Source organism: Diceros bicornis, chromosome 4, assembly GCF_020826845.1.
Source record: "Diceros bicornis minor isolate mBicDic1 chromosome 4, mDicBic1.mat.cur, whole genome shotgun sequence".
NCBI lineage: Eukaryota > Metazoa > Chordata > Mammalia > Perissodactyla > Rhinocerotidae > Diceros > Diceros bicornis.
This window is the reverse complement of record NC_080743.1, coordinates 2,617,469-2,631,659: the sequence shown is the minus strand read 5'-3', so window position 1 is coordinate 2,631,659 and position 14,191 is coordinate 2,617,469. Positions and strand designations below refer to the sequence as shown.

General features: G+C 41.5%; 1 long non-coding RNA gene across 1 annotated transcript; it reads left to right on the top strand.

Moving 5' to 3' along the window:
• Window positions 1-4,729: 4,729 nt before the first annotated feature.
• On the top strand, window positions 4,730-12,290 carry LOC131402054 (uncharacterized). Its single transcript, XR_009218235.1, has 3 exons — window positions 4,730-4,857; window positions 9,815-9,955; window positions 11,480-12,290. It is a non-coding gene; the product is annotated as an uncharacterized LOC131402054 (long non-coding RNA).
• Window positions 12,291-14,191: the final 1,901 nt, after the last annotated feature.

Here is a 14,191-nt window from a genome sequence, read left to right as displayed (position 1 = left end):
CACTTTGCTCATCTGTAAAAAGGCATTAGTAATATCTATGTGGGCTACTTTACACGATTGTTGTGTTAAATTATGTATTTTGTGAAAAAGTACTTTGTAATTCTTGTCTACCTAAAAACTCCTGTGTAAAATAAGGGACATCTGAGAAAAGAATGAAAAGAGCCAAGAGAACATACAAAATGGGAGAGAGGGAGAGACAGAAAGCTAGTCAAAGGAAACTTCTAGATATAGAAAATAAAGTGTATTGTGTGTGTATAAACAAAATATATGTGGCTAGAAGAAAAACAGAGATGAAATACAACAAATATTCTTTAAAAAAAGGGAAACGGTAGCACCTGGGACGGAATAGGTGCCATGACTGTTTACTAGATGCATCAATATTCTATGTAGAGTTCTGTAAGTAGGTTATGATTGCCACAGTCTGAGGAGATAAGGCAGAGAAATAAAAGCATAAGAAGAGTATCAAATAATGTGTAATAAGTGAAAAATTTGGCATAGTGGTTAAGGATACACTACATATTTCTTCAAAACGTGGTCTAAACGGACCAGTTCCCACCACCTCCGCCACCATCCCCCTGTTCTGCTGCAGGAAGGTTCTACAGATCTTTGTTTCCACTCTTGCCCCCTAGAGTTTGTTTTTCACACAATGGACAGCAGGTCTTTCAGAAATGTATATCATATCACATCGCTGCCTTCCTTCAAACCTCTCACAGCAGCTTCCCATTTTCCTGGTAATGAAACCCGGGCTTCCCACCTTGGCCTGCCCAGCACTGAGGGACGCGGCCCTCTCTCCAACCTGGTCTGTCACCCACTCTCCCGGCTCTTATGTCCCAGCCATGCAGTCTTGCTTTTCTCTGAACAGAGGAAACTTTTTCCTGCCCCAGGGCCTTTACACTTTCTCTTCTCTGCCTGTTCTACTCTTTCCCTAGACATTTGCATGGCTCTGTCCTCATCACTCAGGTCTCTGCTGGAACCTCGCCTGTGCAGATGGGGATTCCTTGGCCATCCGCCTGAGACTGCCTCCCCAGGCCCCGATTTCATCACTCTCTGAAAATTACAGGATTCTTTTGTTAATTCGCTTGTTTATTATCATTGTTGCCTGTCTCCCTTTGAAAAATAACAGCTTCAGGAGGTGAGGACTTGAGTTTCTCTTTATTGCTGCTTCTGTTTTTCTAGTCTTCACTATAAATTCCTTTCTTTTCCCTCTCCTTTGTGATTTTTACTTACCACTTTCTTCATTGCTATTTCCAGTTCCCTCCTCGTCACACTGACTTCTCCCATTTAAGAAGGTTAAATCGGTTTTGGAATTCATAAGGCCCTGCTGTCCTAGTTGTTTTAAAAAGACAGTGTGTTTTCACACAGAAGATTCACATTACAAAGTTCCCCGGCTACTTCAAAAAAGCCGTTGAAATCACAAATATCTCTGCCAAAATTATACATGCCGTAATAACTGCCTCATTCACTTCTTAGAATTGTATGAAACGTTGCCCCACGGCAGATGCCGTTGCTCTGCCGTGTCTGCGTGTGTGTGTGTGTGTGTGTGTGTGTGTGTGTGTGTGTGTGTGCTCTTCTGGGAATGTAAATGGGCATGACCCTGTTCTTGGAAGCGGGCTTTCCGGCTTAGAGCACACTTCATCTTCCCTGCTGCCTCACGTTGCCTCATCTCTCTTATCCCAAATAACTGGGATGAAGGTGTTGATTTTTATCTTAAATGAAGAGGCTGCAGCCCCTTGGCGCAGCCCCTGCGCAGTCCCGCCTGTTGTCCTGCCCACCGCGGGCTGGCGCGGCTGCGTCTCGGGCCTGCGTTTAGCTGTTCCCTCTCTGCTGCAGTTCTTTTTCCTCCTCTGCTGCCTAATGTAACACAGTGCACAGAAGACCCCTGGCACTGTGGTCTGGGTGTAGATCCTGAGTTTTCCCAGGGACTCTTCAGGCCTGTGGAGCACTCTCATCCCGTCTCCGAGCTCCTCTAACTTCCCACAGAGGCCACACTCACCACGTGCTCCTCCTCGGTTGGCAGGTGGTGCATTCCTGCACTTACCCACCAGCGCCCGGCTCAGAGCGGGCTGTCAGCTATGTTTGTCCAATGAACACTTTGTGGCTACTTTTTATTTTCCTTTTGAGATATTGATCTCCTTTTGCCATGGGCATCCACATTTCTGCAGGTATAACCAAGTGTAAAGGGGGGCACAGATCACCCTGGCTTTTGGAGAGTGGACCCTCTCTGCAAGGCAGACTTCTCCGACTATGCGGTGCAGCTGCCCGTGGAAACCTCTCGCATTGTTTGGAGGCTCCATCCCACGCCAAGAATCCAGCCACCCAGAAGCAGGCACATTGCTATCCAAACAGATGGACAAGGGAGATAGGCAGGCCAAAGACCGTGGATGAACATGAAATGAATTAGTGCAGAGAAGCCAAGGGTGTTGGAAATGGATGCTAGTCCTCATCACAGGGTTTCCAGCACAAGGATGGATCAGTGTGGATGAGGTTTTGACACTGAGCTGCGAACAAAGGAAAAGATAAAGTGTGGCAGGGGGGCAATGAGGGTGATGTTTTAACAGGTGTGTGAGAGGCCCCAGGAACACGGTAGCTCTGAAATGTAGCCTAGCATGGGGAGTTAATGTCATCTTCAGCTGGGTCAGCTCTGAGAATCCACATCTGGTCCAATCACCCATCACCAGTCATTCATTCATTCAGTGAACAAATATTTACTGAGCATCTAACATGAGCCAGACCCTGGCAGGTATCAGGTAGGTAAACATCCAGGAAGGAGATTTACATAGTCTCTGCCCTATGAGAACTTACGTCCCATAATTAATTACATAATTCGTTATTTACTTACAGTTATAAGTGCTATGAAGGAGAAGCCCTCGGAGCTAAGATGATGTAAAAGGGAGGCTCTTAGTGTGGAGGATCTGGAAAGACGTCTCTAAGGAAGTGATATTTAGGTTGAAATCTGAAGAATGTATGGAAGTTGCAGTAGGAGTGGGGTGTGGTGGGGCAGAGAACAGCAGAACATTCTTGACATAATAATATCCATTTTATAACGTGTCTCTGAAGTGGTGATTAGCTGTTCAAACTCTTTGGAACGGGAATTCGCTCCCTCCAGAGGCAGTACTTGGATCGCTGTCAGTAAGATCTTCATTTTGAACCAAAATCTGTCTCTCTGAAGCTTCTGACCTTTGGTCTTATATTTGCTTCTTGAGACCTTGTAGAACAAGCCAACTCCCTCTTGTGACAAGAGTGGTGTCCTTCAGGTTTTCTCTCCTGCAGGCGAGTTATTTAATCTCTCTAAGCCTCAGATGTTTTCATTTATAGTGGGGCTAATTAATAGTACTTACCTCACAGAGTTGGTGTGAAGACTCTATGAAAGAATCTTATATAAAGAGCTTGGTTTGATGCCTGGAACATACTAAGGTAGCCAAGTGCTCAATAAATGTTAATGAATATCACGGTTATTATTACACAAATTTGTGCACTTTATTATTGGGTTGTGTACCCCTTAAGGGTAGGGACTATGGAGAAAGCATGGACTTTGGAATCAGACAAATCTCAGTTCAAAGTCTGGCTGTAATATGTACTAACTACAGATTTGTGACCAGCTATTGTAAAAATGTAAAATTAAAAAAAAGTTGTAAAAATCATGATTCTGTCATTACTGCTCTAAATTATTGCAAGGCATAAAAGAGGTAAGCTAAAGTAAAGATACCAGCACGATACCTTGCATTTAGTAATTAGTGCTCAGTTAATGTGTGTTTCCTTTCTTCTTTATGGCCCTACAGTGATTTCCTCAGACACAGTTGCTTACTCGTGCATTTATAATTCAACACCCACCCACTTCCAAAAAGTATTAGGCCTATTAAGTAGTAACTAATAGATGTCTGTGAATGAGCGGAATGGGCAAATGAATGAAATTCGCCTTTCTAACAACCTTTCTCAATGGGAACTGGTGAAGATTTCCCCAGCAGAAAGCAAAAGCTCAGAGTCTTATGGACACGACTGGGGAGGCTGAGAAGACCGTCCAGGTACTGACGCTTGTCTTCTCGGGCCAGGAACCCTGCTCATGCCTCAAGCTACCCGTAATGAGCAGTCCGACGTCTGCCACCTGTGTCACAGACCTGTCCTGAGGATTGATGTGACAATGTCCGAGGAGCCTTGTGAAGCCTTTGGGAGGAAATTACAGTAAAAGTCCCCTTCCACTGTATTTGGCTACTGAGACGAGTTCTGAAGAGCACAGCTGTGGCCAGGTTGTAGTAGGGGGCTTTAAAAGATGTTCTTCTGTTGACAGTCAATTATAGCCGCTTTGGGACACTGAGATGGCCTGGGGGACGTGTTCTTTCTCAGGTCCTCACACCTTTAACAGTCACTCTAGAACAGTCCCAAAGACTCTCGAGGATTGTCTGTATCACCTGGGTGTTTGTTAAAAATACAATTTCCTGGGCTTCAACTTCACAACTACAAATTTGCAAAACTCCAGGAAGCACCATTTATATGTAATACCACGTGAATGGTGCCCCTGGTGTTGTTCAATGTGGCAACAGTGCCTACCTCAGACGGACTGAATGGGGAGTTTTACATTTTTAACAAGCACTCAGGCACATTAGCATCCAGAACCACTGTCAACATTCCGGGTGTGTGGCTGTTGTTTCCTTTATAGGTGGGAGGGGTGGAGGCGGCGGGGGAGAACGGCCAGAGCTGAGAGATAACGAGCTCTTCACACCTTCACCCTTTCACTGAGAAACAACAAACCCATTAGGAAGAACAGAGCTGACAGCTATTGAGTCAACTGACTAGTGGCAGGCGCCGTGCAAGGCACTCCGTGGGTGCCATCTCATTTCATCCTTACAATAACTTCGGGAAGTAAGTATTGTTATCTCGATTTTATAAGTGAGTAAAATGAAGTTCAGGGAACATAGTTCTGGTATATGGTAAATATTCAGAAAATGTTAACTGTATTATAAGTGTATTTGTGAAGATACTTAAATCCCCTGCTTTCACATCCAGATGAGAACAGCAGCATTGGTGACAGCAAGGATTGGGAAATGGGCACTAGGATAGACCTGGGTGGGATTTGGGCGTCGTCTGAAGGTGACAGGCACCTGAGGAGAGGATGGTAACAAGGTAAGGAGAGTGCAATAAAAACGTGCTTCATCTCATCTGCCTGTTCCTTCTCCCCAAGAGCAGGGGAGGAGACGTCATTCTTCTACAATGCGTCCAAACACAGAGAGTATTTAGAGACTTAGAATCCTATTTACAATTCGTTATGGCAGAGATCTCCAGCAGTCTACCAAAATCCAGTCCCCTCTTCTTCCTGGGTCCAGAGCTTGACCGTATTTTCTGGCTTCTCTTGCTGTTAGATGGGGTCATGTGATGTGGAATTGGAGGGGAGGTGACATGTACCACTTTCCAATCTGGCCCATAAACCTACCATCATGCCCTCGTGCCCTTCCTCCTCAGGCCGACTGGAGGGATGACGCTCAAGGCGACCTCGGAAGCTGTGTGCTGAGACGGTAGAGCTGTTATCAGCCTGGATCCTTGAAAGACTGTGTGGAACAAGCCTCCTCTGACTGAGTTCCTTCCCTGGGCTGTTATGTGAAAGGATAAACTTGCTTTAAAAATCCGCTGAGTTTCGGGGGTCTATTTGTTACTGTGACTGAGATTCATCTAACAAGTACATCTGTGGTGGACCTTAATCTTCATCTTTGTTTAGCCCTGTGCTTTTGTTTGCAGAAACTATTCCATGAAAATCTTGTTGTGATTTCTTTTCTTTACTTAAAAGATCTCCAGTTTAACCAATGGGGACTCTTACTGGGAACAAATAGCTTTGAAAAAAACCTATAAATGGAATTTTCTGAGCACATAAGGATTAGTCTTCTTTTTTATGATTTCACTACAGGCAATATTCAACTTGAGATCAATGCCATTGCCTCAGGCTGATGTTTAATGTAAAAAAAGAACCAAATTAATTGTAAATACGTTTTCAGTTCACGATTGTCATTGGTGGTTATAGAAAGGTTACTCACCTTTCTATGAACAAAATAATTGAGTAACTACTAAATGCCAGGCTAGGAGCTGAGGAAATCCTAGAGAGGATGGTGTATTTCAGTCTACACTTAGTGAGGATCTATGTGCCACGTCCTGGAGATTCAAATATGAGTAAGATAGTCTCTTAAGGAGTTGAGGAGCACATGCTCTGGTAAATAATCATTATGACTTCATAAATTGTTCACTTTTAAAAAGAAGGTTTCTTATTTTTTAACCAGCATTGGCTATTTGCCAATCCACTAGGTTTATAGCAGCTATTAGGATACTGACAAGATTATCAATTCAGGAAAGCAAGGATTTGAGTCTCGTTCATTACTCAGTAATAGTTGTGAATGTTGAACGATGAAAGGCAGTAAATGGATCACCTAGTCCAGTAACCCATCTGACTCTTGCCCCTCCTGGGGAGCGTCCTGCCCACTACAGTTCAGTCTGTCTGGGTATCTCTGGAGAAGGAAACAGTTCCACCTTCTGGAACATTCCCGACACTGAACAGATCTTATGATAAAAAGTTCTTCTTCATAAAGAAATGAGAGAAAAGATGATAATAGATTATTATTATTATTATTATTTTTGTAAGGAAGATCAGCCCTGAGCTAACATCTACCAATCCTCCTCTTTTTGCTGAGGAAGACCGGCCCTGGGCTAACATCCATGTCCATCTTCCTCCACTTTATATGGGACGCCGCCACAGCATGGCCTGACAACTGTGCGTTGGTGCATGCCCAGGATCCGAACCGGCCAACCCCGGGCTGCCACAGCGGAGCACACACACCCAACCGCTTGCGCCACCGGGCCAGCCCGATAATAGAGTATTTTTAAGGAAGACATCGTGGATTCTAATTGTTTTCAGTCCTTGCATCATTATTACTAATAAATGTTTTCTGAGTACTGCTGTAGGCATTGTGATCAGGGTTGTGGCAAAAGAAGCAGGCGCAGGATGTGATTCTTCCAAAGAAACTGCAGTCAAGTTAGGGAGACAAGCTACCGTACCCCAGGCATGCTTCTGCCTGAGGACGTTCGCACTTGCTGTGTCCAAGGCCTGAAATCCTCTTCCCCAGACACAGCACGGCCCACCCCTCCCCACTTTAGGTCTCTCTTACATGTCACCTCAGTGAGGCCTTTGCTCACTACCCCATCTAATCTCCCCCACAACCCAGCACTCTCTGTTTCCCTCCCCTGCCTTATTTTCTCCGTAGCACTTACTACTTGACATGCCATAACTACCGTAAAATTTATTTCTTTATTATCTGTCTCCCTCCATTAGAATGTAAGCTTCACGAAGACAGGGATTTTTGCCTGTTTGGTAGGTCTTGGCAAATAGTAGTCACTCAATGAGTGTTTATTGAATATTGTAGAATGAATATGCACATAGACAGACAAACATAACAATCTAAAGATGGATATAACTACTGTCAAATGAATAGTACAAATGATACGTGCTCCACCAGGTGGGTGTAACTCCACTTTCTCTCTCATCAAGTGATCTCATTCCTGAGATGATTCTTAGGCTTTTATTTTTTTATTTTTATTTTTTTTTTAATTTTATTTATTTTATTTTGTCCCCCAAAGCCCCAGTAGATAGTTGTATGTCATAGCTGCACATCCTTCTAGTTGCTGTGTGTGGGACTGGGCCTCAGCATGGCGGGACAAGTGGTGTGTCGGTGCGCACTCGGGACCCGAACCCGGGCCGCCAGCATCGGAGCTCACGCGCTTAACCGCTAAGCCACAGGGCCGGCCCTATTCTTAGGCTTTTAAAAAAAAGAAAATCTTAATTTTTTTACAGAGTACTTTATTATTATAACATTATGACAAAAGTACTTCTGTTTTTATTTAAAATGTTTTCATATTATGAAAGGATACATATGCATTATAGATAATTTGGAAAATATGGAAAGTTACAAAGAAGAAAATACATCTGATCCATAAGGTCAATATTCAGAGACTACTACCTTTAACATTTTGGTATAGTTCTTTCTAGTTTCTTTTCTAGGCATACATTTATTTTTTACAAAATAAGAATTATACTGTATGTATTTTGTACCTTGTTTTTTTAAAACATATTTCTAATAGCTACATCATATTCTATTACATAAAAGTCTCATAATTTATTATACTTTTTTCCTATTTTTGGACATTAGGGTTGGTTCTAACAGACTGTAGTATAAATAATGCTGTAATGAAGCTCTTTATAAAAAATTTTTTTTCTGAGACTGAATATTTCCTTAAGGTAAATTTCTAAAATGGAAATTACTGGATAAAAGTTCTAAAGTTTTTGTTTTTACTTTTTACTATGAAAATATTCAAAGAACAGAAAAGTAGAAAGAATAGTATAACAAACTCCTATTTTTAATCACCTAGGTTTTATAGTTGTCAACATTTTGCCATATTTGCTTCATCTAATTTTTAAAATAGTTTTTAAAAATCGCTAATAGATAAGGACTTTTTAAGGGCTATTTAAAAATCATAACCATATTACAATGTTCATACACAATAAAACAAATAATAATTCCTTAATATCATGTTCGACTTTCCCTAATTGTCTCAAAACCTCTTTTTACAGTTGGTTTGATTGAAACAGGATTCAGATAAGGTCCACACATTGATTTGGTTTCGTCTCCTAAGTCTCTTTTAACTTTTAATACTTTTCTTTCCTTTTTTGTGTTCCTCATGCCGCTTATTTGTTGAAGAACACGGAGAACTGGTCACATAGAATTACCCACACTCTGGTTTTATCTGACTGCATTCTCATGGAGTTCATACGTTCTTCCGTCCATTACATTTTCTGCAGCTTCACAGGAGTGGTTCTTAGACTTGAGCATGCATCAGAACCACCTGCAGGGCTTGCTAGCACGCAAATCGCTGGTACCACCCCCAGAGTTTCTGGCTCAGCAAACCTGGGTGAGCATGAGAATTTGCAATTCTAACATGTTTCCAGATGATGCTGATGCTGAAGGTCCAGAGACCACACTTGGAGAATCACTGCTTTAAAGAGAAGATCAGATCTCCTTAAAAGAATGGTTAGATTTACAACTTTAAAAATATGTATATCTATATTCAAGGTATTTACTTAAGAAAATATGTATTGGTTTTGTTATTAGGATTGTTTCTTCATTTTATCCTTCAATTTTTAATTTTGAAAAATTTCAGTCATACAGAAAAGTTGAAAAATGTTGGAACTTTTTAACAGCTTTTGCTTTCCAGAAAGGCACTATTGTAGCAGTGTATGAGTTTGTTCATTTTACCATATCCTGTCCCAAAGTGAGTATTAACATTTAAACAAATCTTGATTCATTTGAAGGGTGAAAAATATATTTCTTCTTATCATTTTAATTCAAAATTATTGGGTTATTGGTGAGATTTAAATTTCAAATATTTTATTAGCCATTCCTTAGCACTGGTTCTATGAATTGTTCATATCTTTTACCCATTTTTCTCGTAGATCGTTAGTGTTTTTTTAAAAAATCAATATCTATGGGCTCATTACATATTAAAGATAATTATTCTTTTTCATATTTGTAACAGACATTTTTTCAGTTTATTGATTTATTTTTTCCAGATCATTATTTAAGCTTTTTTTTTTTTTTTTTTTTTTAGTTTATTTGCATCATTAAATCTTTTGACCTGTTTCTTTGGGATTTCTTCCATTACTTTGGATAATCCTTCCCAATCTGAGATAACTATTCACTTCCATTTTCTTCTAGTTTTAATTTATCTGTTTGTTTGTTGTCATAGCTACGTGTGGTATCAAATGGAATTTATCTGCGTGTTCTAGGAGGATTCTTACTTTGGGTGGACAGCTTGCAGAGTACAGGAGGATACTGGGAGGAGCCCCTCCATGCCCGGATTTACTGTCGGGAGACTGTACAGGATGCATCAGATCACTTGTCTGTGAACCATGGAAACATTCAGAAAGGTAAAGCAGACAGTACACTGAAGAATCATTTGTCACCGGTAAGCGCAGGCAGTCAGAAGGAGCTGGGAGAGGACACGAAGCGTGACGTAGGAATCTGAAGGGCAGGCGTTTGAGTCCAGTCAGCGGCTGCTATTGAACACACTGGTCCTTGAGTGAGATACAAATTTTACACCAAGAGGGGCAAGTCCACAGAACAAATCATTCTGGTTGTGCTCAGCTTCTGTGATACAGGGAATTTTTTTCATGAACCTTTGCTCTCTCATTTTTTGCATCCTTTCACTCTGTCTTTTTATCCTTAACTCTTGGTTGCACTAAATCATAATATCTATAGGTGCGAAAAGTTTGGCTTCTGCAATTTATATGAGCTGCTGGGGGTGTAAGACAAAGCTGCAACGATGCACCGTCTGAAATAAAAATCTGCCATTACTGGGGTTCAGTGTGACATGAAAAGCTTGCACAGATGTCAAACATCTGAAATCTTCATTTCTAATTGACAAATAAAAATGCAACTTCCGTTAGTAAAAGTGCTTTAACCATCGTGTAGCTCCTAAGAAAAATGCTGAAAGATCTCGTTCCCAGATCTTTGCACTCAGCAGGAAAGCATCTGTACTTCTGTGGATTCTAGGCACTGTGACAACCGCTTAGGATCCAGCTACAACTCTGTTGTCAATGCCCCCAATTTCCAAATAAATCTTTTCAGCCAAAGGAGAAAAATATAATACAATTCATTTAGCAACTACTGTGATGTAACTCCTGAATTTATTTTACTTTATATAATTGTTACTGATTTCTGCAATCTAGTTATTATTATTCCCATTTTACTGATGAGGAAATCGAGTTTCAGAGAATTTGAGTAACTCATCCCAAGTCATAGGGCCATTTAAATGGATGAATTGGAATTCAAACTGAGATCCGTATAAGCCCAAAGCGTATGCTTTCTCCTCCGCTCTATTCCATGTTTGAACTTTTATCTATAGCTAAATGTAAAAATTCTCATACCTACAAGGACCGGGCAGAGAGGGGGAACAGGCCAGTTAGGGAGTGGGATGAACCACCGAGCTCATGCCTTGTTCAAAGAGAGACGCTGCTAATCAACATTGGCCAGTTTTTGCCATCCGAGAATGTAGGTCCAGTGTTTCTAAGTCTTCTGACTTTTTAAACAAGCCAGAAGCCTGCCTTTTGATTTGAAATCTGTTAATGTTTAACTATTGCCAATTAACTAAAAATTGTTTTAATTGGGTGGACCAAATCAAACATATCTGTTGGCCGTATTTATTCTCTGAGTTATACTTAGCTTTAACTAGATTTTCAAATGTGACAAGGAATTAATTAGAACAGTGCTGCCCATTAGAAATATAACGCCACCCACATAAGTAAATTTAAATTTTCTTGTAGCCACATTTAAACAGTAAAAAAGGGTGAAATTAATTTGAATAATATATTATTTATCCTAATATAGCCAAAGTATTATTATTTTAACATATATTGAATATAAAAATTATTAATGAGATATTTTACTTTCAGCACATCTCCACTTGGACCAGCCCCATTTCCAGTGCTCCGTAGCCACATGTGGCCAGTAGCTGCCATATTGAGCAGTGTATGAGTAGAAGGTACAAATATCTTCCAGGTAAGACCTATTTATTCAGGAATTTCTTTTCCTCCAGGAAACCTTGCCCTACTGTAGCTGTTCTTAGAGTTTGCCAAAAGCCATTGTTTTTCCTTCATCAAATGAAGGAGAATTTCCCATTCTTTCAGCTATGACAGACTCAATTTGTTAAGATAAATTGGTGAGCAAAGTTACTAACATCTTAGGGATTTTGCATTGACTAATTTATTAACAAACGTGAAATTTGCTCAGTAAATGTCGAGTAAACAAGAGAGTAAAGGATAGCAACTTTTCAAACTGATAATTAACGTTCGGAAGCATGGTACTAAAGTGTTTATAAATTCAACCCAATGAGTAGTTTATTAGAATTATCTATTTGCTGTTGTGATAGAGTAATTCCATTTAAGGAGCAGCTGGATATAAAATTTACAGGGGTTTGGAATAGAGGGCAGTGTGGAGATTAAAAATGATATTCTTAGAGAACTCTGAATGTAGGGTTGGATATTTCTAATGGCTATGGCATATAACAAGTGTCTTAGTCAGCTTGGGCTGCCAGAACAAAATACCACAGACTGGGCGACTTAAACAACAGAAATTTATTTTCTCACAGTTCTGGAGGCTGGGAGTTCAAGATGAAGGTGCTGGCCAATTTGGTTTCTGGTAAAGCTCTCTCCCTGGCTTCAGATGGCTGCCTTCTCCCTGTGTCCTCACGTGGCGGAAAGAGCAAGCTCCCTGGTGTCTCTTCTTAAAAGGACACTAATCCTATCAGATTAGGGCCCCACCTATATGACCTCAGGTAACCTTAATTACTTCTGTAAAAGCCCTCTCTCCAAATACAGTCAGTCACTTTGGCAGCTAGGGCTTCAACATAGGAATTTGGGGGGACATGATTTGGTCCATAGCAACAGGTCTCAGAGATAGATTAAGAGTTTCTTTTTCTTTTCCCATATTTATTTTGGCCCTTTTCAAATCGTGTCAGAATCAAACAGTGTCAGAGCCAAAAGGGACCTTTTGAATTTAGAAGTCCAAAAGGACGCAGAAGTGGTCTAATACCCACAGGTCCTCAGTCATTTAATTAGTGGTATAGGTCAAGCACCTAGGACTCCTGACTCTCTTTTTAGTATTCTTTCTATTCTTATATCGTTCATTCATTCATTCATTCATTCACTCACACAACAAAAATTGAGCACCTGCTGTATACTGTGTTACCAGGGGAACAGAGACCCAGTCCTAGCCTTCCAGAAAAATCGCCCAGGTCTCCCTCATCCTGGTATTCTCATCCCGGTGGAGAATATAGTGCACTGTATGTGTGGTAATATTAATGATAATAGCTAGTGGCCCTTAAACACCCAAAGTATATCACCCTGTGTCAAGCGCTTTACATACATTACCTATTTTAATCCTTACAACAGGTGTGTGAATATTTATTACATACTTGTTTTATAGATGATGGAAAGTAGCTTAACCAAGGTCATGGAAAGAGTTTGGAAAGTGGCTGCACCAACTGATTCAGGCCCATCTGACTGCAAGCCCAGGTTTTTCCAGGCGTAATGGAGATATTTTCTTTGGGACTGGTCGACACATCATGTGAATATTGCTAGCTTTTTCAGACTGAGCTAGTGTATAGGACACAGAGCCGACAATGTAAAGCCCAGGATAAATTCTTCTGGATCTAGAGATGGGGGAGCGGGGCCTGCGTGTGCAGTAACCTTGAGAAGGAGCTCTGCCTATTTTGAAGAAGAGCAAACTTAGGTTCAGAGAGTCAAGGTTTTTCTTAGGCCAATCGACCAGGAGGTGGTGGAACCAGTATTTGAACCCATATTTGCTGGGGCCTCTGCTCTGGGTACTGAGAGGAATTACTGAGGTTGTGGTCAGACCGTGTTTTTCAGACTTTTTCTGAAGGCGGCTGTCTGCAAGCGGTGTCTTTTAAAAGCTGCATAAACTTCTCCACTGGACAAGCAAGAGACTGTGGTGGAGCCAAAGGGGACCCAGAGACAATTCGTTTGCGAATCAAAGAGGCCCACTGAGAACAGTCAGGGCTGGGCGACAAGGGAGTTGGAAGCAGACCCTGCACCAAGTCAGCGGCTGAAGTGGAAATCCCAGACTTGCCTGGAGAGGGTTCCTGAGACAGCAGGTCCCCTTTTGTAGGCACTTTGTGGCTTTCACTGTGAGTGGGGAGGGTGTGGTTAAGGTCTCTGGGCCAGACTGGCCACCTGTCACCCCTCATCACTATTTCATTTGGTTAACACCTAGACCCTCGGGGGCCTCGGTGAAGTCCACACTTGCCATGTCCTCTGGAAAGCTCTGCTTGACTGTCTCTCACATCAGTTGTTCATGGTGTTTACTCTAGATGGGGTCTAAATCAGGCATCTTTTAGGTAGCTGGTAATGCTGGTATGCAGCATTAATGAAGGAGCAATTTTTCCATTGATTGCTGTGACTCTGTTGTGGGTGTTTGTGAAAATTCCAGAGTCTATATATGACATTTGAGAGAGCTTTGTTCGTTCCGTGAGTTTACTGAGCACCTACTCGTGTCAGATGCTGTTTCAAGGGCTGGAGTTACATCAGGGAACAATACAGATGAAGACTCCCGCCATCGTGGAGCTCCCCTGGAGTTGGAGAGGGATG